Source organism: Antedon mediterranea, chromosome 7 (genome assembly GCF_964355755.1).
Source record: "Antedon mediterranea chromosome 7, ecAntMedi1.1, whole genome shotgun sequence".
Classification (NCBI taxonomy): domain Eukaryota; kingdom Metazoa; phylum Echinodermata; class Crinoidea; order Comatulida; family Antedonidae; genus Antedon; species Antedon mediterranea.
In genome coordinates this window covers 5,734,301-5,760,535 of record NC_092676.1, presented here as the reverse complement: position 1 = coordinate 5,760,535, position 26,235 = coordinate 5,734,301, and the positions used below count along the sequence as shown (strand labels likewise).

The window sequence follows — 26,235 nt, the reverse complement described above, 5'->3', positions numbered from 1 at the left end:
ATGCCAAACAGGGCAGGCGTATTCTAAGATTGGGCGAATATAACAAACATAAACGGATATCATATCATGAACTGGTACATTGGCCCTTCTAAGGATATATAACGTATACAACCTTTTGGATGCTCTTTTTACCATGTCACTGACATTATTATCCCATTTCAAGTCATCCTGGATTATAAGTCCAAGGAGCTTTATATACGAAACCACATTAAGTGTTGTACCGCTAAGGTAATAATTAGGAGGGGGAATATTTCTTTTCAAAAAATTAACTCTCATGATATGACACTTAGAGGGTTTAGGGACCATGTGATTTGTATCACACCACTCAGTAAGGTCATCAAGACAAGATTGAAGTTTAGGGGCATTACCATGTTTAACAGTGTCACCAAGAGTGAGATCATCAACATACTTCCACCATCTGCAGCCTTCCATAGAGATATCATTGACTAATATAAGAAACAAAATTGGCCCAAGCTTTGTAGCCTGTGGAATCCCACATGTGATGTTGGCATAAGGGGAAAAGGATGAACTAAGTTTAGTATTTATTTTACGATCCGTCAGAAAGCTACAGATGGTGGGAATAATAGATGTTCTCACTCCGATGTCGACAAGCTTTCTAACAATGACCGTATGGTCAATTCGGTCGAAGGCCTTCGTAAAATCAACGGCACAAATATCCACAAAAGAATCACCTTTTTCAATATCACTAATTACAGACTGAATCATGTCCACAAGATAATGGCTAGTAGATGAGCCTTTACGGCAACCAAATTGTTTAATATCTAAATGTTGATGAATGTCACTAGTCACCCAATCAGTAAGGAATGACTCAAACAACTTGGCAAAGATGGGGGTAAGTGAAATTGGCCTGGGGTCTTGAAATGATGTCACATTAGGAACTTTTGGAACAGGAATGGCTGTTGCTAACTTCCATAACTCGGGAAATACACCTTCATTAAGACAACAATTAAAAATATGGGCAAGTGGGGTAGCAATTTCAAAGGCGAATTCTTTTATAAGTTTAATTGGCAAGTCATCAGGGTGACTAGACTTCTTTGACTTTAGTTTATTAATCAATCGTCTGATTTGTCCAGGAAAAATTTTTGTTAATAAATTATTAATTTTTTAAAGATTATCAATAATTCTTCATTGATCATTATTTAAATAGATTTAATTAAATACATAAAAATGATAAATACATTAAGATGATAATTAATATTAAGAATTTTCTATAGAATTTGTGATAATGAGAATAACACATTATTATTTTAACAGTTAATTTTTGCCTAATTAAAGAATACTCATCAGCATTTACTATGTAGATAATGACCCTCATTGACTAAAAGACTATAGAAATAATTAAAAAATGTATATCGAAAATAAAAGTTGACATTTCAAACAGCTTAAATATTGTAATTGTTACTGTACCTTTCTTTTATTTTGAAGGTTTTTGGGCAGTAACCAAATAAGTACATTGCCAGTCAATGTATTTGATAGATTGACAGCACTGACATTACTGTAAGTATTTTACTCTTATAAATTCCTTCGTTTAATTTATTGTTAAATAAATAATAAAATAATTTATAATACTGAATATTATGCAGTAACATTATTTAACCATTATTAATAAACTATTCATTTTTTAAAGATTATCAATAATTGTTCATTGATCATTATTTAAAGAGATTTAATTAAATACATAAAAATGATAAATACATTAAGATGATAAATATTTAGAATTTTCTATAGAATTCGTGATAATGAGAATAACACATTATTATTTTAACAGTTAATTTTTGCCTAATTAGAGAATACTTATCAGCACTTACTATGTAGATTATGTCCCTATCATTGACTGAAAGACTATTACAATCATTCAAAATGTATTTTGAAAATAAAAGTTGACATTTCAAACAACTTGAATATTGTAGTTGTTACTGTACCTTTCTTTTATTTTGAAGGAGTTTAAACAGCAACCAAATAAGTACATTGCCAGTCAATGTATTTGATAGATTGACAGCACTGACACACCTGTAAGTATTTTGACTCATATTGATTCTTTCGTTGAATTTGTTTTTAAATAAATAATAAAATAATTTAATTTATTTATATAAACATACAATAATAATAAGAACTTCGAACACAAAGGATGTATTCAACCACTGAATTTGAATGGAAAACTTCCAAACAAGTAAACAAATAAAGTGTATTTGGTTTTCACCAGGGGTCTTGAATTTAGAATAGTGTTATGTACAGATAAATAAAATATGAATATATTTATTTATTCATTCAAATTTGTTTTACAAGGGTAGCTCTAACAGTACTACAGCAGTACAGCTGACTTGAAGAGGCCCTCTTAAAAACAATACAAAAATATACAGACCAAATTCAAAGATAAAGATAAAGAGGATTCATAACAGTTAAAATATACATAGTTCATGTATTTTCTTCAAGAAAAGCATACATAAACCATAGTTTGAAAACTTTACTTTTTTCAAAATGTATTAGCCTATTCTTAATTTATTTCTAATATGTTATCCTATAGATGGTTACAAAAGAACAACTTACAGAATTACAGAGATAGAACTTTTGAAGAACTGAACAATTTAAAAGAATTGTAAGTATGATAAAAGTATGAGAGATGCTCATACAAACTTATGCAGCTACTGTTTTATTCTTATTGCTATATGTACAGTAAATAATTTTATTGAATGTCAAATTAGTTAAGTAAGTTAAATTTGATAAATTGAATATGGTAAATGTTTTAATTATGTTCAATTTAAATAAATATATTAAAATTACTAGTTAATTTACAATCTAAGGCATGTTTATCTTCGCTGTATTATTATGCTATATAATTATACACGAATAGTATCTTATTATTCATAATTTATCCGAAAGTTACAAATAAATTTACATTGTTTGAAGGTTTGCATGGCGAAATCAAATGTTTATATCATGTTTGCTCTTCTATATTATCCCTCCCACAATCCCTCCCACTCATGAGGACGATCATACGCAGATTCATCGTAACATAGAGAAACTCGACAGATCTTTTCAGAACTAATATACGTGGTGTACCGCAATCTTTATATCAAATAAATTTATTCTGAAAATCCTCGAATTTTCGAAGAGTAACAATTTGGGCTTTAAAAAAAGTAACTGATCACATACATTTGCTGTTACTTTACTCTCTTAGGTACTCCGATTTCTCTCGTCTGTGTTGCCTTGTTGGTGACATTGATGTCTGCGAACCCGTTGATGCATTTGCTTCTTGTGAAGACTTGCTAAAAAGCGATGTTCTCCGTGTATTGATGATGATCATTGGGGTGTCATCAGTCATTGGCAATTTGATTGTCATCATATCACGAAAGTTCAAAAAGGATAATGATTTAGGTAACAATGTAAATAAGGTCCAGACCACACTCATTACTAATCTTGCCGTGTCCGACTTGCTAATGGCAGTCTACTTGATCATCATTGCGAGTGCGGACATACACTATCGTGGACGGTATGCTAAAGCTGCAAGGGATTGGAAGAGCAGTTTTCTTTGCAGCTTTGCCGGGGCAATTTCTACAATCTCTGGGCAATGCTCAGTGTTTACACTGATGCTGCTGAGTGTGGATCGAGCTATTAACATTGTTAATCCATTTAGTACAAAACGCCTCAATCGTACAAAATGTAGAAGCATTATCGGCTTGGCATGGCTATTTTGGATTGTGCTGAGTTTTCTTCCAATAACAGATATTTCATATTTTGGAGATAATTACTATGGCAAAGAGAGTGTGTGCCTCGCACTACCTCTGACAAAAAGTCATTGGCAAGGCTGGGAGTATGCAGTCGCCATGTTTGTTGTATTTAACGGAATCGGGTTCATTGTAATAACAGTGAGCTACCTCGTGATCTTCTTATCGGTTAAGAGATCGGGGGCCACTGTCAATAGACGACAGATGAGGAAAGAACAGTTGAAAATGGCGAGAAAACTGGGCTTAATAGTTTTCACAGATTTCTGTTGCTGGGGTCCGATTATAGTAATGGCAATTGGTTCTGAGATGAGTTGGATGACGATTCCTGATGACATATATGTTTGGGCGGCGACATTCATCATCCCCATCAACTCCTCAGTGAATCCTTATCTTTACACAATTGTATATATGTTTAAGTGCAAAGTGCGTCAACCGGCAGTTGTACAGATTCCACTTAATACATTGTGATTTAATTGTTTATTGTGCAAACTCTACACTTGGTCTTGTTTTTGCCTATTAAATGTTCATTTATCGTATTCATGTAATCTTTAGCACCCGCTTTGGGATTTAAATGTATTTTATATTTTACAACAATGGTTTAAATTTATTGTAATCTATTTCAAATATTATACAGAACGTTAAGTTGAAATTGTCAAATACTGTTTGTTTATATCTTAGGATTGTATCAGTTCTATATACGTTCACTGGTTTATAACAATACACCTGATAAATTATTTAATGTCTTTTAATTTCTCGAGTTAACCTATCAAGTTGTTTGACATCTGTAAAAACGTTATTTATTTGCTTAACGTTTAAATACGCATATGACAAGTAAATAATATTATGGAAGTATCAAATTTTATTTCATTGTTTCTCAGTCAATTTTATTTAACACTTTACTTATACTGTACTAAGACAATTTAAAATTAACCAGATATGGTGATGATTGTATGTTAGATAGGTATGAAAAGAACAATGTCATAAAACGTGAATTAAATTTAAACTAAAAACATACATTCTTAATAATGATTAATTATTTTGAATATCTGATCACAATGTGTTGAATTTCATCGATTGAAGTTTAATTGTATTTTATATACATTATAAGTGGATTTGTGAATCTTTATTTGTTTGAAAATTTGTGCACAAAAACGAATACTTGTTTACAAAGTTGTTTTAAATTAGTAAAAATTGGTTCTGAAGTATGTAATGTACCAATTGTCTACAACATTGAGTAAAGACTTAAGAAGTTAATGCTTCGATTTACTGAAATTTTCCGTTACGTAAAATAATGTGTGAAGATTTAGGTAGATTTAAACAATTCGACAATTTTTGAATATTATTAATTATTTGACGATTTAGTAGATTTAAAGAAGAAGGAATTGATTCATTTTGTTTGGTAATGTTTTGACGTACTACTTTTGTAAGATTAAGGAATTTTAAAAGTAACTTAAGGAGTATCAAACTTAAATGCGAACAACTTAAGGAGTATTTAATCAAACTTCCGATATACAGTATTATACTGTTATTCCATTTCTTATATTATGTTTTCATTTGATTGTCATTAATACTTTTATTACTATTAAAAGCAGCATAGATATAAAGTAGAGGATAATGTGTTATAATTTGAGTATTCAAACAAAACATCACAACACAGTTCGCTAAAAAAAAAATATATATATAATATTTCTTTATCGTGAGGTTGCTTCGCCAAAGGACACACACAGCTATATTTCTCCACACGGTATATTAAGATGTTTTCTGTCTTCGGTTTCTTTAAGGTACAGCTTGAAGTACCTTTTACAAAAGTTCGTATATTCACTTAAATCATAGGACCCGTTCAAGCTTAGTTATTTATCCTGGTAAAGGCTCATTTACACCATGACGAAACGATCGACGATAAATATATAAGCATGGATTGTTTTTACATAAATCAAAAGAAATTAGAAAGGTTTTCGTTCTAGAACTAGTATAGGATAATCATTTGTGCTGTCTTTGATAAAAATGATATTTTTAAAATTCCAATCAAATGACGTCATGATAAATAAAAACAATAACATCGTTGTATTGTCACGATATTATTGTCCTTACTCATCATGACGTCATTTGATTGGACGTGTGAAAATATAATTTTCATCAAAGGAAGCATATATGGTTATTCTTATAGTTATAGAATAACAAGTTTTATATTTATCTGGATACTGCTTACATTTAATACTCCCATTCAAAATTTAAAATTCCACTTCACGGAACGGAAGACGATACCGTTTTGGTAAAAAATAACTACGTCGTCTTCCCTTCCGTAAAATAAAACATTAGTGTGAATGTGACTTTAGTTTGTTTCATGATATTATTAGCAGAGTGATCGATAACTTTAGTTTGTTTCATGATATTATTAGCAGAGTGATCGATAACTTTAGTTTGTTTCATGATATTATTAGCAGAGTGATCGATAACTTTAGTTTGTTTCATGATATTATTAGCAGAGTGATCGATAACTTTGGTGGGTAGGTCAAGATCAATATTGAATATGTAAAACGTGGCAGGCAATATTTATAATAATTGTAAATACTGCAATTTGCAAAATTAGTAAAAGTAAAACGAACAGAACGCATTGTATCACTCTTTATTATACAAAATATTCCAATCTTCTATCGTCTAAAAACCGAAGTATGGCATATCTCGGGTCTATTCTACAGTCGCCGTACATATATATGTCGTTATCATTCCTGAATGGGTTGCTATAAGCTGGTAAAAATCAGAACGCTAGTGATAATATTCATTATCGTTTTGATTTTCACGATCAACCTTACAACTTAATGGGCAACATTAGCCTAACTATTGGAAGTTTCTGCTGCATATCATCAATATAAGATATACAATATACAAAATGTAAATGTTCAAATGTTGACAAAATTATGAAATGTTATGTGTACACGTTTTAGAGATACTTGAGACACAAAAACGTAGGAGAAGGAAAGGATGATAATATACAATAAGAAACAGGACAGTAACAAGGAGTTAACTATAACTCCTTATATAAAAAAAACTCCTTATTAAAATTATAATAATATATAAAACGTCAACAAAACAAACTTTAAACAAAGATAAAACAATCTTTGGATAAATTTGGAAGTTATATAATGAGAACTGTGTAAGCCATGCATCAATTATGGGGTCCGAACGAAATAACATTTGATAGTAAAACAAAACAGATGAAATAAACTATTACATATTATGAGGTTATACGGTACAAACATAAAACAGAGTTTAAATAATCCTTTACTATTAAATATGTATTGTCCTCAAAAACATGAAAAATGAAGATTACTTAAATAAGACTTTTAATTATTTTGTAGTTTTAATAAAGTTAATCACTTCAGTAGAAAAAAAAAAAGAGGAAAAAACAATGTTTTCACTTATGAAATGACAAAAAAATGGTTATAGCCTATACAACCAAAAATCCATTGGCTGACTATTTTTGCTTTAAATTACAGTTTTTTCGGATAAATAATTTTTTTTTTCGATCCAATTTTTGGTAAAAATGGATAACTATTATGTGAAATTAAGATGGCATATTCAACCAAACATTTTGAAAAAAATATAGGGGGACAATTACATCTTTAATAGTACTTATTAAATCGCGTATATCGGTCTTTAATTAGAGGGAGACAAGCTATAAATGTATAAACGTATAGCAGAAAATTAATTTTTTAAGAGTATCAAGCAGCCAGGAATTGAAAAACAAAACAAGAAAGGCGTAAAGAGTTATGAACATAACAGTAAAGTTATCATTTTTCTTGTAAACGTCAACACAGCGTATATCCGGGGGAGGGGGTGGTTAAGCCAAGATATCAAAGTACACAAGGACTTATTTCCAACAGGATCGGAATATCATCACCTATAAAAGATTAACATAGGAAAGCTCGTAAGAAATATAAAGAAAATAATGTAGTTGAAAAGATATTTACAATTTAAACTAACTAATAGTACACAAATCTGGGAATTTTCAAAACAAAATCTCAAATCTGTAGCATCGAAAAGACGAACAATTTGAATTCAATATATCGATTTAAAGCTGTGACATATGAAAATAATGTTAGTGCATTGTTATCAATTATGCACATAGCAAAATGGCTTTGATAATGACCATAACACATTTCACTAAAAAATTAACATGTTTCTGCTTAAATTTTATTGGCTGAATCTTCATTTACCGTTGTCAGTCGTTGATTGGCTGACGTGGCAATGGCGTTCCACTTGCATATTTTTAACTTTGTTTACAACGATCAATACTTCATCAAATTCACTATGTTATATGCGTAATTCATAATAACACCTACTGTACATCTATATTAGAAATACACATGTGATTGATATACCTGCGTCAACTTTATTTCTTACACTGATTTACACCTGTAATTTTTTTTCTGTTAATTTCAGCTCCTGCTTACCAATCAGTATTGTTTACTTTTAACTACTTCCCTATTTTACCTAAAACTGAAACAAAATAATGTTTACTTTAATTAAAAGAAAAACATGAAAATAATCGTCATAAGCTTGTTTTATCTAGATATGAATCAAAATGTGCAATAATATAACGACCTCTATACAGTATTAGGAATATAGAAAATTATAGTATTAATAATTGTGTTTATTTTTAATGTTTTCCAACTTTTCAGATACCACCTTCTCCCATTTGTTTGTTATTCGCTTAGCACCCAGTCTAGATTATACCTACAAAATGTAATCTCTTTAATCAAACTTAGCACTTTTCAACAATGCTGGGTCCATGTGTTTTAAAAATCTTGTGCACACATGGATAAAAAGATATTATAAAATATTAACAACTCATAATTTTATTAATGCATCCGGTGACGGTATCTAAATGTTTAATATTTTAAAAAAAGTTTAATAAATACAGGTAAATAAAGATAGTAACAAAGTATATTGTTCATATACTGAGCGGACTCGCAGAAGTAAAGTTTATTAATTGATTACGAGTGAATTAAGTTAAGAAGATGTTTATCTTAAAAGGAAACATACTACTGTATTGTATTGTTGTATTGGTTGTATTACCTTGTTATCGCTGTTTTAGTGACAGCGATGGTGGCAGTGAAAGTGATAGTGGTAGTGGTAGTGGCAGTGACAGTGGCAGTGGTGGTAGCAGTGGCAGTGGCACCCTTTCCAGTGGTGTTGACAGTGACAGGGGAAGCTCCACTTACGTTAACGTTACCAATCACGTCATCAACTTTGACTATGATCCTACTACTATCGCCTGGAATCCTAATACCCTTCCCGGTATGATTGCTTCATTTTTTTAATTTATTAATTGTTTAATATAATAATTAATTAGCTGTTTGGTATTTGATACTGTATTTAATAATAGATGTAGCCCTGTCTTTGAACAGTATGCCTCATACAAACTATACTGTTTTGTTGGTTTATAACAACAGTACTGTTATTAAACTTCGAAGACAATCTGATTTAAATGTTAATGTTCAACTTTTGTTTATATACTGTACTATACAGTATTTATTTTTACATGATTATGAATTAATTTTTTTATCTGATTCGAATTATATTTAATTGAGCGGTCACAGCTAGACATTTTATTTGATTTGATTGCATTTGTAACATTACATATATATTGAAAAAGATAGTTTTCACTTTTCCTTTCTTGACGTATCTCCGAGTTGTCTTGTTTTTAACAAATGCAGAATGTCCAGCCGACTGTGAATGTGGTGCGCCTAAGAGGTCTACTTACGGTCACAGAGTGGAATGTCGTCCTCCATGGAGTATTAATAACATCGCAACCATCAACGAGTATAATGATCATATTCCAGTAACAGAATTGTAAGTCAGTCAGTGCAAACATTTCATTGTAAGTTTATTATAAAACGTGGAATTTAAAAATATATATAATATATATTTTAAAATATGTAATAATGACCTAATGACAATTTGAAATTTAGTACTTAGAGTTATCAGAAATAATTTCATTTTGTGGGGTCACTTTATATACCCCAAGCACAATCACTGTAGGCCTATACCTGTATGAATAGAATATCAAATATTGTAATTGTTAATGTACCTTTCTTTTACATTGAAGGGATTTGGGCTGGAACCAAATACGTACATTGCCAGCCAATGTATTTGATAGATTGACAGCACTGACAGTACTGTAAGTATTTTGACTCATATTAATTCCTTCGTTTAATTTGTTTTTAAATAAATAAGAAAATAATTTATAATACTGAATATTATGCAGTAACATTATTTAACCATTATTAATAAATTATTCCTTTTTTAACAGTTACTTTTTGCCTAATTAAAGAATACTCATCAGCATTTACTATGTAGATAATGTCCCTATCATTGACTGAAAGACTATAGAAATAATTCAAAAAAAATGTATACCGAAAATAAAAGTTGACATATCAAACAACTTGAATATTGTAATTGTTACTGTACATTGTTTTTACTTTGAAGGAGTTTGAGCGGGAACCAAATAAGTACATTGCCAGCCAATGTATTTAATAAATTGACAGCATTGACACGCCTGTAAGTATTTTTCTAAAATTAATTTATTTGTTTTAATTTACTTAAAAAGAAAACAAATGAAATAATTCATAACAATGAATATAATGCAGTTTATCATTTATAATTTGATCAACAAACACAGTATTTAAAAAAAAATCACATACAGTATTAACAATTTTCATTACATTATTCATTGTTTAAAGATATTAATAATTGTTTATTGGTCATTATTTAGGTAAATTAAATAATTATATTATTAAATACATAAAGATGATAACAAATTTGTATGATTTCCTATAAAAATTATGTTCATGAGAATAACAAAATAAAACATATATTTTAGCCTAATTAAAGTATACCCAGGCCATCAGTATTTATTATGTAGATAATAAATGATAAATGATAATAAAACATTAGGATAATAATAAAACAAATAATAATTAGAATTTGCTATAAAAAATAAATTTATTTATTAATTCAAATTTGTTTTACAAGGGTATCAATAAGAGTACTAGAGCAGTATACAGCTGACTTGAAGAGGCCATTATTCATACATTTTTCATTTTTAAAAGATTATCGATAATTGTTCATTGGTCATTATAGAGATTTAATTAAATACATAAAAATGATTAATACATAAAGATGATAATAAATAGAATTTGCTATAGAATTTGTGATAATGAGAATAACACATTATTATTTTAACAGTTAATTTTTGCCTAATTAAAGAATACTCATCAGCATTTACTATGTAGATAATGTCCCTACCATTGACTGAAAGACTATACAAATAATTCAAAAATGTATATTGAAAATAAAAGTTGACATTTCAAACAGCTTGAATATTGTAATTGTTACTGTATCTTTCTTTTACTTTGAAGGTATTTGTACATTAACAAAATACGTACATTGCCAGCCAATGTATTTGATAGATTGACAGCACTGACAACACTGTAAGTATTTTTCTAAAATTAATTTATTTGTTTTAATTTACTTAAAAAGAAAACAAATGAAATAATTCATAATAATGAATATTATGCAGTTTATCATTCATAATTTGATCAACAAACACAGTATTTAAAAAAAAATCACATACAGTATTAACAATTTTCATTACATTATTAATTGTTTAAAGATATTAATAATTGTTTATTGGTCATTATTTAGGTAAATTAAATAATTATATTATTAAATACATAAAGATGATAACAAATTTGTATGATTTCCTATAAAAATTATGTTCATGAGAATAACAAAATATAAACATATATTTTAGCCTAAATAAAGTATACCCAGGCCATCAGTATTTATTATGTAGATAATAAATGATAAATGATAATAAAACATTAGGATAATAATAAAACAAATAATAATTAGAATTTTCTATAAAAAATAAATTTATTTATTAATTCAAATTTGTTTTACAATGGTATCTATAAGAGTACTAGAGCAGTATACAGCTGACTTGAAGAGGCCATTATTCATACATTTTTCAGTTTTAAAAGATTATCGATAATTGTTCATTGGTCATTATAGAGATTTAATTAAATACATAAAAATGATAAATACATTAAGATGATAATAAATATTTAGAATTTACTATAGAATTTGTGATAATAAATAACACATTATTATTTTAACAGTTAATTTTTGCCTAATTAAAGAATACTCATCAGCATTTACTATGTAGATAATGTCCCTATCATTGACTGAAAGACTATAAAAAATAATTCAAAATGTATAAGAAAAATAAAAGTTGACATATCAAACAACTTGAATATTGTAATTGTTACTGTACATTGTTTTTACTTTGAAGGTGGTTGGACTATAACCAAATAAGCACATTGCCAGCCAATGTATTTGATAGATTGACAGCACTGACACAGCTGTAAGTATTTTGACTCATATTAATTCCTTCGTTTAATTTGTTTTTAAATAAATAATAAAATAATTTATAATACTAAATATTATGCAGTAACATTATTTAACCAGTATTAATAAATTATTCATTTTTTAAAGATTATCAATAATTGTTCATTGATCATTATTTAAAGAGATTTAATTAAATACATAAAAATGATAAATACATTAAGATGATAATAAATATTTAGAATTTTCTATAGAATTTGTGATAATGAGAATAACACATTATCATTTTAACAGTTAATTTTTGCCTAATTAAAGAATACTCATCAGCATTTACTATGTAGATAATGTCCCTATCATTGACTGAAAGACTATAGAAATAATTCAAAAATGTATATTGAAAATAAAAGTTGACATTTCAAACACCTTGAATATTGTAATTGTTACTGTACATTGTTTTTACTTTGAAGGTATTTGCACAGTAACCAAATAAGTACATTGCCAGCCAATGTATTTGATAGATTGACAGCACTGACAAAACTGTAAGTATTTTTCTAAAATTAATTTATTTGTTTTAATTTACTTAAAAAGAAAACAAATGAAATAATTCATAACAATGAATATAATGCAGTTTATCATTCATAATTTGATCAACAAACACAGTATTTAAAAAAAAATCACATACAGTATTAACAATTTTCATTACATTATTCATTGTTTAAAGATATTAATAATTGTTTATTGGTCATTATTTAGGTAAATTAAATAATTATATTATTAAATACATAAAGATGATAACAAATTTGTATGATTTCCTATAAAAATTATGTTCATGAGAATAACAAAATAAAACATATATTTTAGCCTAATTAAAGTATACCCAGGCCATCAGTATTTATTATGTAGATAATAAATGATAAATGATAATAAAACATTAGGATAATAATAAAACAAATAATAATTAGAATTTGCTATAAAAAATAAATTTATTTATTAATTCAAATTTGTTTTACAATGGTATCTATAAGAGTACTAGAGCAGTATACAGCTGACTTGAAGAGGCCATTATTCATACATTTTTCATTTTTAAAAGATTATCGATAATTGTTCATTGGTCATTATAGAGATTTAATTAAATACATAAAAATGATAAATACATAAAGATGATAATAAATATTTAGAATTTACTATAGAATTTGTGATAATAAATAACACATTATTATTTTAACAGTTAATTTTTGCCTAATTAAAGAATACTCATCAGCATTTACTATGTAGATAATGTCCCTATCATTGACTGAAAGACTATACAAATAATTAAAAAAAAATGTATACCGAAAATAAAAGTTGACATATCAAACAACTTGAATATTGTAATTGTTACTGTACATTGTTTTTACTTTGAAGGGATTTGGGCAGAAACCAAATAAGTACATTGCCAGTCAATGTATTTGATAGATTGACAGCACTGACAAAACTGTAAGTATTTTTCTAAAATTAATTTATTTGTTTTAATTTACTTAAAAAGAAAACAAATGAAATAATTCATAACAATGAATATAATGCAGTTTATCATTCATAATTTGATCAACAAACACAGTATTTAAAAAAAAATCACATACAGTATTAACAATTTTCATTACATTATTCATTGTTTAAAGATATTAATAATTGTTTATTGGTCATTATTTAGGTAAATTAAATAATTATATTATTAAATACATAAAGATGATAACAAATTTGTATGATTTCCTATAAAAATTATGTTCATGAGAATAACAAAATAAAACATATATTTTAGCCTAATTAAAGTATACCCAGGCCATCAGTATTTATTATGTAGATAATAAATGATAAATGATAATAAAACATTAGGATAATAATAAAACAAATAATAATTAGAATTTGCTATAAAAAATAAATTTATTTATTAATTCAAATTTGTTTTACAATGGTATCTATAAGAGTACTAGAGCAGTATACAGCTGACTTGAAGAGGCCATTATTCATACATTTTTCATTTTTAAAAGATTATCGATAATTGTTCATTGGTCATTATAGAGATTTAATTAAATACATAAAAATGATAAATACATAAAGATGATAATAAATATTTAGAATTTACTATAGAATTTGTGATAATAAATAACACATTATTATTTTAACAGTTAATTTTTGCCTAATTAAAGAATACTCATCAGCATTTACTATGTAGATAATGTCCCTATCATTGACTGAAAGACTATACAAAATAATTTTAAAAAAATGTATACCGAAAATAAAAGCTGACATATCAAACAGCTTGAATATTGTAATTGTTACTGTACATTGTTTTTACTTTGAAGGAGGTTGAACAGTAACCAAATAAGCACATTGCCAGCCAATGTATTTGATAGATTGACAGCACTGACACAGCTGTAAGTATTTTGACTCATATTAATTCCTTCGTTTAATTTGTTTTTAAATAAATAATAAAATAATTTATAATACTAAATATTATGCAGTAACATTATTTAACCAGTATTAATAAATTATTCATTTTTTAAAGATTATCAATAATTGTTCATTGATCATTATTTAAAGAGATTTAATTAAATACATAAAAATGATAAATACATTAAGATGATAATAAATATTTAGAATTTTCTATAGAATTTGTGATAATGAGAATAACACATTATCATTTTAACAGTTAATTTTTGCCTAATTAAAGAATACTCATCAGCATTTACTATGTAGATAATGTCCCTATCATTGACTGAAAGACTATAGAAATAATTCAAAAATGTATATTGAAAATAAAAGTTGACATTTCAAACACCTTGAATATTGTAATTGTTACTGTACATTGTTTTTACTTTGAAGGAGGTTGAACAGTAACCAAATAAGTACATTGCCAGCCAATGTATTTGATAGATTGACAGCACTGACAAAACTGTAAGTATTTTTCTAAAATTAATTTATTTGTTTTAATTTACTTAAAAAGAAAACAAATGAAATAATTCATAACAATGAATATAATGCAGTTTATCATTCATAATTTGATCAACAAACACAGTATTTAAAAAAAAATCACATACAGTATTAACAATTTTCATTACATTATTCATTGTTTAAAGATATTAATAATTGTTTATTGGTCATTATTTAGGTAAATTAAATAATTATATTATTAAATACATAAAGATGATAACAAATTTGTATGATTTCCTATAAAAATTATGTTCATGAGAATAACAAAATAAAACATATATTTTAGCCTAATTAAAGTATACCCAGGCCATCAGTATTTATTATGTAGATAATAAATGATAAATGATAATAAAACATTAGGATAATAATAAAACAAATAATAATTAGAATTTGCTATAAAAAATAAATTTATTTATTAATTCAAATTTGTTTTACAATGGTATCTATAAGAGTACTAGAGCAGTATACAGCTGACTTGAAGAGGCCATTATTCATACATTTTTCATTTTTAAAAGATTATCGATAATTGTTCATTGGTCATTATAGAGATTTAATTAAATACATAAAAATGATAAATACATAAAGATGATAATAAATATTTAGAATTTACTATAGAATTTGTGATAATAAATAACACATTATTATTTTAACAGTTAATTTTTGCCTAATTAAAGAATACTCATCAGCATTTACTATGTAGATAATGTCCCTATCATTGACTGAAAGACTATACAAATAATTAAAAAAAAATGTATACCGAAAATAAAAGTTGACATATCAAACAGCTTGAATATTGTAATTGTTACTGTACATTGTTTTTACTTTGAAGGAGGTTGAACAGTAACCAAATAAGCACATTGCCAGCCAATGTATTTGATAGATTGACAGCACTGACACAGCTGTAAGTATTTTGACTCATATTAATTCCTTCGTGTAATTTGTTTTTAAATAAATAATAAAATAATTTATAATACTGAATATTATGCAGTAACATTATTTAACCAGTATTTATTAATAAATTATTCATTTTTTAAAGATTATCAATAATTGTTCATTGATTATTATTTAAAGAGATTTAATTAAATACATAAAAATGATCAATACATTAAGATGATAATAAATATTTTGAATTTTCTATAGAATTTGTGATAATGAGAATAACACATTATCATTTTAACAGTTACTTTTTGCCTAAATAAAGAATACTCATCAGCATTTACTATGTAGATAATGTCACTATCATTGACTGAAAGACTATTAAAATAATTCAAAATGTATAAGTATATATGTTTACTTTGAAGGTATTTGTACGGTAACCAAATAAGCACATTGCCAGCCAATGTATTTGATAGATTGACAGCACTGACACATCTGTAAGTATTTTGACTCATATTAATTCCTTCGTTTAATTTGTTTTTAAATAAATAATAAAATAATTTATAATACTGAATATTATGCAGTAACATTATTTAACCATTATTAATAAATTATTCATTTTTTAAAGATTATCAATAATTTTTCATTGGTCATTATTTAAAGAGATTTAACTAAATACATATAAATGATAAATACATTAAGATGATAATAAATATTTAGAATCTTCTATAGAATTTGTGATAATGAGAATAACACATTATTATTTTAACAGTTACTTTTTGCCTAATTAAAGAATACTCATCAGCATTTACTGTGTAGATAATGTCCCTATTATTGACTGAAAGACTATTAAAATAATTCAAAATGTATTTCGAAAATAAAAGTTGACATATCAAAAAGCTTAAATATTGTAATTGTTACTGTACATTGTTTTTACTTTGAAGGAGTTTGAATGATAACAAAATAAGTACATTGCCAGCCAATGTATTTGATAGATTGACAGCACTGACAGGACTGTAAGTATTTTTCTCATATTAATTCCTTCGTTTAATTTGTTTTTAAATAAATAATAAAATTATTTATAATACTGAATATTATACAGTAACATTATTTAACCATTATTAATAAATTAATCATTTTTTTAAAGATTATCAATAATTGTTCATTGATCATTATCTAAAGAGATTTAACTAAATACATAAAAATGATAAATACATTAAGATGATAATAAATATTTAGAATTTGCTATAGAATTTGTGATAATGAGAATAACACATTATTATTTTAACAGTTAATTTTTGACTAATTAAAGAATACTTATCAGCATTTACTATGTAGATAATGTCCCTATCATTGACTGAAAGACAATAAAAATAATTAAAAATGTATAAAAAAAGAAAAAAGTTGACATACATTAGGATGATAATAAATAATTCGAATTTGCTATAGAATTTGTGATAATGAGAATAACACATTATTATTTTAACAGTTAATTTTTGCCTAAATAAAGAATACTCATCAGCATTTACTATGTAGATAATGTCCCTATCATTGACTGAAAGACTATACAAATAATTCAAAAATGTATATCGAAAATAAAAGTTGACATATCAAACAACTTGAATATTGTAATTGATACTGTACATTGTTTTTACTTTGAAGGAGTTTGGGTGATAACAAAATAAGTACATTGCCAGCCAATGTATTTGATAGATTGACAGCACTGACAGGACTGTAAGTATTTTTCTCATATTAATTCCTTCGTTTAATTTGTTTTTAAATAAATAATAAAATTATTTATAATACTGAATATTATACAGTAACATTATTTAACCATTATTAATAAATTAATCATTTTTTTAAAGATTATCAATAACTGTTCATTGATCCTTATCTAAAGAGATTTAACTAAATACATAAAAATGATAAATACATTAAGATGATAATAAATATTTAGAATTTGCTATAGAATTTGTGATAATGAGAATAACACATTATTATTTTAACAGTTAATTTTTGACTAATTAAAGAATACTTATCAGCATTTACTATGTAGATAATGTCCCTATCATTGACTGAAAGACAATAAAAATAATTAAAAATGTATAAAAAAAGAAAAAAGTTGACATATCGAACAGCTTGAATATTATTGTAATTTTTACAGTTCATTGTGTATGAATAGAATATCAAACATTGTACTTGTTACTGCACCTTTCTTTTATTTTGAAGGGGTTTGAGTGGTCATTTTTTAAAGAGATTTAATTAAATACATTAAATGGTAAATACATTAAGATGATAATCAGCATTTACTATGTAGATAATGTCCCTATCATTGACTGAAAGACTATAAAATAATTCAAAATGTATAAGAAAAATAAAAGTTGACATTTCAAACAGCTTGAATATTGTAATTGTTACTGTATCTTTCTTTTACTTTGAAGGTATTTGTTCAGCAACCAAATACGTACATTGCCAGCCAATGTATTTGATAGATTGACCGCACTGACACATCTGTAAGTATTTTGACTCATATTAATTCCTTCGTTTAATTTGTTTTTAAATAAATAATAAAATAATTTATATTACTGAATATTATGCAGTAACATTATTTAACCATTATTGATAAATTATTCATTTTTTAAAGATTATCAATAATTGTTCATTGGTCATTATTTAAAGAGATTTAACTAAATACATTTAAATGATAAATACATTAGGATGATAATAAATATTTCGAATTTGCTATAGAATTTGTGATAATGAGAATAACACATTATTATTTTAACAGTTAATTTTTGCCTAAATAAAGAATACTCATCAGCATTTACTATGTAGATAATGTCCCTATCATTGACTGAAAGACTATACAAATAATTCAAAAATGTATATCGAAAATAAAAGTTGACATATCAAACAACTTGAATATTGTAATTGATACTGTACATTGTTTTTTACTTTGAAGGTATTTGGACTTTAACCAAATAAGTACATTGCCAGCCAATGTTTTTGATAGATTGACAGCACTGACATTACTGTAAGTATTTTTCTCATATTAATTCCTTCGTTTAATTTGTTTTTAAATAAATAATAAAATTATTTATAATACTGAATATTATACAGTGACATTATTTAACCATTATTAATAAATTAATCATTTTTTTAAAGATTATCAATAATTGTTCATTGATCATTATCTAAAGAGATTTAATTAAATACATAAAAATGATAAATACATTAAGATGATAATAAATATTTAGAATTTGCTATAGAATTTGTGATAATGAGAATAACACATTATTATTTTAACAGTTACTTTTTGCTTAATTAAAGAATACTCATCAGCATTTACTATGTAGATAATGTCCTTATCATTGACTGAAAGACAATAAAAAATAATTCAAAATGTATAAGAAAAATAAAAGTTGACATGTCAAACAACTTGAATATTGTAATTGTTACTGTATCTTTCTTTTACTTTGAAGGAGTTTGGGCTGGAACAAAATAAGTACATTGCCTGCAAATGTATTTGATAGATTGACAGTACTGACAATCCTGTAAGTATTTTGCTCATATTAATTCCTTCGTTTAATTTGTTTTTAAATAAATAATAAAATAATTTATAATACTGAATATTATGCAGTAACATTATTTAACCATTATTAATAAATTATTCATTTTTTAAAGATTATCAATAATTTTTCATTGGTCATTATTTAAAGAGATTTAACTAAATACATATAAATGATAAATACATTAAGATGATAATAAATATTTAGAATCTTCTATAGAATTTGTGATAATGAGAATAACACATTATTATTTTAACAGTTACTTTTTGCCTAATTAAAGAATACTCATCAGCATTTACTGTGTAGATAATGTCCCTATTATTGACTGAAAGACTATTAAAATAATTCAAAATGTATTTCGAAAATAAAAGTTGACATATCAAAAAGCTTAAATATTGTAATTGTTACTGTACATTGTTTTTACTTTGAAGGACTTTGAATGCTAACAAAATAAGTACATTGCCAGCCAATGTTTTTGATAGATTGACAGCACTGAGAAAACTGTAAGTATTTTGACTCATATTAATTCCTTCGTTTAATTTGTTTTTAAATAAATAATTAATAAAATAATTTATAATACTGAATATTATGCAGTAACATTATTTAACCATTATTAATAAATTATTCATTTTTTAAAGATCATTGATCATTAGAGATTTAATTAAATACATAAAATGTTAAATACATTAGGATGATAATAAATATTTAGAATTTGCTATAGAATTTGTGATAATGAGAATAACACATTATTATTTTAACAGTTAATTTTTGCCTAATTAATGTATACTCATCAGCATTTACTATGTAGATAATGTCCCTATCATTGACTGAAAGACTATAAAATAATTCAAAATGTATAAGAAAAATAAAAGTTGACATTTCAAACAGCTTGAATATTGTAATTGTTACTGTATCTTTCTTTTACTTTGAAGGTATTTGTTCAGCAACCAAATACGTACATTGCCAGCCAATGTATTTGATAGATTGACCGCACTGACACATCTGTAAGTATTTTGACTCATATTAATTCCTTCGTTTAATTTGTTTTTAAATAAATAATAAAATAATTTATAATACTGAATATTATGCAGTAACATTATTTAACCATTATTGATAAATTATTCATTTTTTAAAGATTATCAATAATTGTTCATTGGTCATTATTTAAAGAGATTTAACTAAATACATTTAAATGATAAATACATTAGGATGATAATAAATATTTCGAATTTGCTATAGAATTTGTGATAATGAGAATAACACATTATTATTTTAACAGTTAATTTTTGCCTAAATAAAGAATACTCATCAGCATTTACTATGTAGATAATGTCCCTATCATTGACTGAAAGACTATACAAATAATTCAAAAATGTATATCGAAAATAAAAGTTGACATATCAAACAACTTGAATATTGTAATTGATACTGTACATTATTTTTTACTTTGAAGGTATTTGGACTTTAACCAAATAAGTACATTGCCAGCCAATGTTTTTGATAGATTGACAGCACTGACATTACTGTAAGTATTTTTCTCATATTAATTCCTTCGTTTAATTTGTTTTTAAATAAATAATAAAATTATTTATAATACTGAATATTATACAGTAACATTATTTAACCATTATTAATAAATTAATCATTTTTTTAAAGATTATCAATAATTGTTCATTGATCATTATCTAAAGAGATTTAATTAAATACATAAAAATGATAAATACATTAAGATGATAATACATATTTAGAATTTGCTATAGAATTTGTGATAATGAGAATAACACATTATTATTTTAACAGTTAATTTTTGACTAATTAAAGAATACTTATCAGCATTTACTATGTAGATAATGTCCCTATCATTGACTGAAAGACAATAAAAATAATTAAAAATGTATAAAAAAAGAAAAAGTTGACATATCGAACAGCTTGAATATTATTGTAATTTTTACAGTTCATTGTGTATGAATAGAATATCAAACATTGTACTTGTTACTGCACCTTTCTTTTATTTTGAAGGGGTTTGAGTGGTCATTTTTTAAAGAGATTTAATTAAATACATTTAAATGATAAATACATTAGGATGATAATAAATATTTCGAATTTGCTATAGAATTTGTGATAATGAGAATAACACATTATTATTTTAACAGTTAATTTTTGCCTAAATAAAGAATACTCATCAGCATTTACTATGTAGATAATGTCCCTATCATTGACTGAAAGACTATACAAATAATTCAAAAATGTATATCGAAAATAAAAGTTGACATATCAAACAACTTGAATATTGTAATTGATACTGTACATTGTTTTTACTTTGAAGGTATTTGCATGGTAACAGAATAAGAACATTGCCAGCCAATGTATTTGATAGATTGACAGCACTGACAGGACTGTAAGTATTTTTCTCATATTAATTCCTTCGTTTAATTTGTTTTTAAATAAATAATAAAATTATTTATAATACTGAATATTATACAGTGACATTATTTAACCATTATTAATAAATTAATCATTTTTTAAAGATTATCAATAATTGTTCATTGATCATTATCTAAAGAGATTTAATTAAATACATAAAAATGATAAATACATTAAGATGATAATAAATATTTAGAATTTGCTATAGAATTTGTGATAATGAGAATAACACATTATTATTTTAACAGTTACTTTTTGCTTAATTAAAGAATACTCATCAGCATTTACTATGTAGATAATGTCCTTATCATTGACTGAAAGACAATAAAAAATAATTCAAAATGTATAAGAAAAATAAAAGTTGACATGTCAAACAACTTGAATATTGTAATTGTTACTGTATCTTTCTTTTACTTTGAAGGAGTTTGGGCTGGAACAAAATAAGTACATTGCCTGCAAATGTATTTGATAGATTGACAGTACTGACAATCCTGTAAGTATTTTGCTCATATTAATTCCTTCGTTTAATTTGTTTTTAAATAAATAATAAAATAATTTATAATACTGAATATTATGCAGTAACATTATTTAACCATTATTAATAAATTATTCATTTTTTAAAGATTATCAATAATTTTTCATTGGTCATTATTTAAAGAGATTTAACTAAATACATATAAATGATAAATACATTAAGATGATAATAAATATTTAGAATCTTCTATAGAATTTGTGATAATGAGAATAACACATTATTATTTTAACAGTTACTTTTTGCCTAATTAAAGAATACTCATCAGCATTTACTGTGTAGATAATGTCCCTATTATTGACTGAAAGACTATTAAAATAATTCAAAATGTATTTCGAAAATAAAAGTTGACATATCAAAAAGCTTAAATATTGTAATTGTTACTGTACATTGTTTTTACTTTGAAGGACTTTGAATGCTAACAAAATAAGTACATTGCCAGCCAATGTTTTTGATAGATTGACAGCACTGAGAAAACTGTAAGTATTTTGACTCATATTAATTCCTTCGTTTAATTTGTTTTTAAATAAATAATTAATAAAATAATTTATAATACTGAATATTATGCAGTAACATTATTTAACCATTATTAATAAATTATTCATTTTTTAAAGATCATTGATCATTAGAGATTTAATTAAATACATAAAATGTTAAATACATTAGGATGATAATAAATATTTAGAATTTTCTATAGAATTTGTGATAATGAGAATAACACATTATCATTTTAACAGTTAATTTTTGCCTAATTAAAGAATACTCATCAGCATTTACTATGTAGATAATGTCCCTATCATTAACTGAAAGACTATACAAATAATTCAAAAATGTATATCTAAAATAAAAGTTGACATATCAAACAGCTTGAATATTGTAATTGTTACTGTATCTTTCTTTTATTTTGAAGGTATTTGAACCGTACCCAAATAAGTACATTGCCAGCCAATGTATTTGATAGATTGACAGCACTAAGAGAACTGTAAGTATTGTGACTCATATTAATTCCTTCGTTTAATTTGTTTTTAGATAAATAATAAAATAATTTATAATACTGAATATTATGCAGTAACATTATTTAACCATTATTAATAAATTATTCATTTTTTAAAGATTATCTATAATTGTTCATTGATCATTAGAGATTTAATTAAATACATAAAATGTTAAATACATTAGGATGATAATAAATATTTAGAATTTTCTATAGAATTTGTGATAATGAGAATAAAACATTGTCATTTTAACAGTTAATTTTTGCCTAATTAAAGAATACTCATCAGCATTTACTATGTAGATAATGTCCCTATCATTAACTGAAAGACTATACAAATAATTCAAAAATATATATCTAAAATAAAAGTTGACATTTCAAACAACTTGACTATTGTAATTGTTACTGTATCTTTCTTTTACTTTGAAGGTATTTGAACCGTAACCAAATAAGTACATTGCCAGCCAATGTATTTGATGGATTGACAGCACTGACATTACTGTAAGTATTTTGACTCATATTAATTCCTTCGTTAAATTTGTTTTTGAAATAAATAATAAAATAATTTATAATACTGAATATTATGCATTAACATTATTTAACCATTATAGTTTATGTTTGCCTAATTAAAGTATACTCATCAGCATTTACTATGTAGATAATGTCCCTATCATTGACTGAAAGACTATACAAATATTTAAAAAATGTATATTGAAAATAAAAGTTGACATATCGAACAGCTTGAATATTGTAATTGTTACTGTACATTGTTTTCACTTTGAAGGCATTTGGGTTATAACCAAATAAGTACATTGTCAGCCAATGTATTTGAAAGATTGACAGCACTGACAAAACTGTAAGTATTTTTCTAAAATTAATTTATTTGTTTTAATTTACTTAAAAAGAAAACAAATGAAATAATTCATAACAATGAATATAATGCAGTTTATCATTCATAATTTGATCAACAAACACAGTATTTAAAAAAAAAATCACATACAGTATTAACAATTTTCATTAAATTATTCATTGTTTAAAGATATTAATAATTGTGTATTGGTCATTATTTAGGTAAATTAAATAACTATATTATTAAATACATAAAGATGATAACAAATTGTTATGATTTCCTATAAAAATTGTGTTTATGAGAATAACAAAATAAAACATATATTTAAGCCTTATTAAAGTATACCCAGGCCATCAGCATTTACATGTAGATAATAAACGTACATCCCAGAAACAGAACTACTTTCTATTATTATGATCCAGTCTAATTTATATTTGTTGTATTATAACCAGTCTACTAATCACTGTGTTATCAATTGTTGTAAAAAAAATCAATTTAATATTAAGATTAACAAACAATAATTAACAAACAATTATTTGATGAGATTCAATAAAAAAGTGAACTTTTTGTCCCCTTATTAAAAAAAAAATACCCAGAATAGACAAGGAATTAATGTATATGAGAGTATTGAATATTATGCAATTTGTAATACAATAATACTTGTATCTGTACTGTACTTAATGTAATGTGAAAAACAAGATATATAATAATACATATTGGTTATCTTAACAGGTATTTACAGGAAAACGCTATAACTACCATAGAACCAGGTGCATTTTCTTCTTTTGCTTCATCACTTTCACATTTGTAAGTTAACATGATTTTATAACACACTTGTGAAGCCGTAAAGGAGTTATTGCTGTAAACAAATAAAATAAAAAATAAAGTTTTTGCTGTACGATTCAATGTCAAAATGTGAGGAAGCTTTGCATTTGAATAGTTATATGTATCAGTGCTATAGGCATTACAGTACAAAACGTAACGTAAAAACATACAATAATAATAAGAACTTCGAACACAAAGGATGTATTCAACCACTGAATTTGAATGGAAAACTTCGCAAACAAGTAAACAAAGAAAGTGTATTTTGTTTTCATCAGGGGTCTTGAATTTAGAATAGTGTTATGTACAGATAAATAAAATATTAATATATTTATTTATTCATTCAAATTTGTTTTACAAGGGTAGCTCTAACAGTACTACAGCAGTACAGCTGACTTGAAGAGGCCCTCTTAAAAACAATACAAAAATATACAGACCAAATTCAAAGATAAAGATAAAGAGGATTCATAACAGTTAAAATATACATAGTTCATGTATTTTCTTCAAGAAAAGCATACATAAACCATAGTTTTAAAACTTTACTATTTTCAAAATGTATTAGCCTATTCTTAATTTATTTCTAATATGTTATCCTATAGATGGTTACAAGGGAACAACTTACAGAATTACAGAGATAGAACTTTTGAAGAACTGAACAATTTAAAAGAATTGTAAGTATGATAAAAGTATGAGAGATTCTCATACAAACTTATGCAGCTACTGTTTTATTCTTATTGCTATATGAACAGTAAATAATTTTATTGAATGTTAAATATGTCGGTGTTTTAGTTAAGTAAGTTACATTTGATAATTTGAATGTGGTAAATGTTTTAATTATGTTCAATTTAAATAGATATATTAAAATTAATAGTTAATTCGGCTATGTTACAATCATGATATTCGATGTGTTATTATGCTTATAAACAGATAGTATTTTATTATTCTTATTTATCCGAAAGTATCATAAAAATGTACTTTCACAATTAATCTTCGACTATTCTAAACCTTTACTCATTATTTTAGGGATCGAAGAGTAACAA

At 25.4% G+C, this 26,235-nt stretch overlaps 1 protein-coding gene and 1 long non-coding RNA gene across 2 annotated transcripts in view; both read left to right on the top strand.

Moving 5' to 3' along the window:
* The window catches only part of LOC140054912 (G-protein coupled receptor GRL101-like), a 31,110-nt gene that overhangs the window by 3,431 nt on the left and 1,444 nt on the right, over positions 1 to 26,235 (top strand). Inside the window, exons 2-3 of the mRNA XM_072100035.1 lie at positions 25,106 to 25,180; positions 25,795 to 25,866. The gene's annotated coding sequence lies outside the window, so the exon portion shown is untranslated. The remainder of the gene's footprint in view (positions 1 to 25,105; positions 25,181 to 25,794; positions 25,867 to 26,235) is intronic.
* On the top strand, positions 22,473 to 23,500 carry LOC140055272 (uncharacterized). Its single transcript, XR_011846648.1, has 3 exons — positions 22,473 to 22,490; positions 22,937 to 23,008; positions 23,440 to 23,500. It is a non-coding gene; the product is annotated as an uncharacterized lncRNA (long non-coding RNA).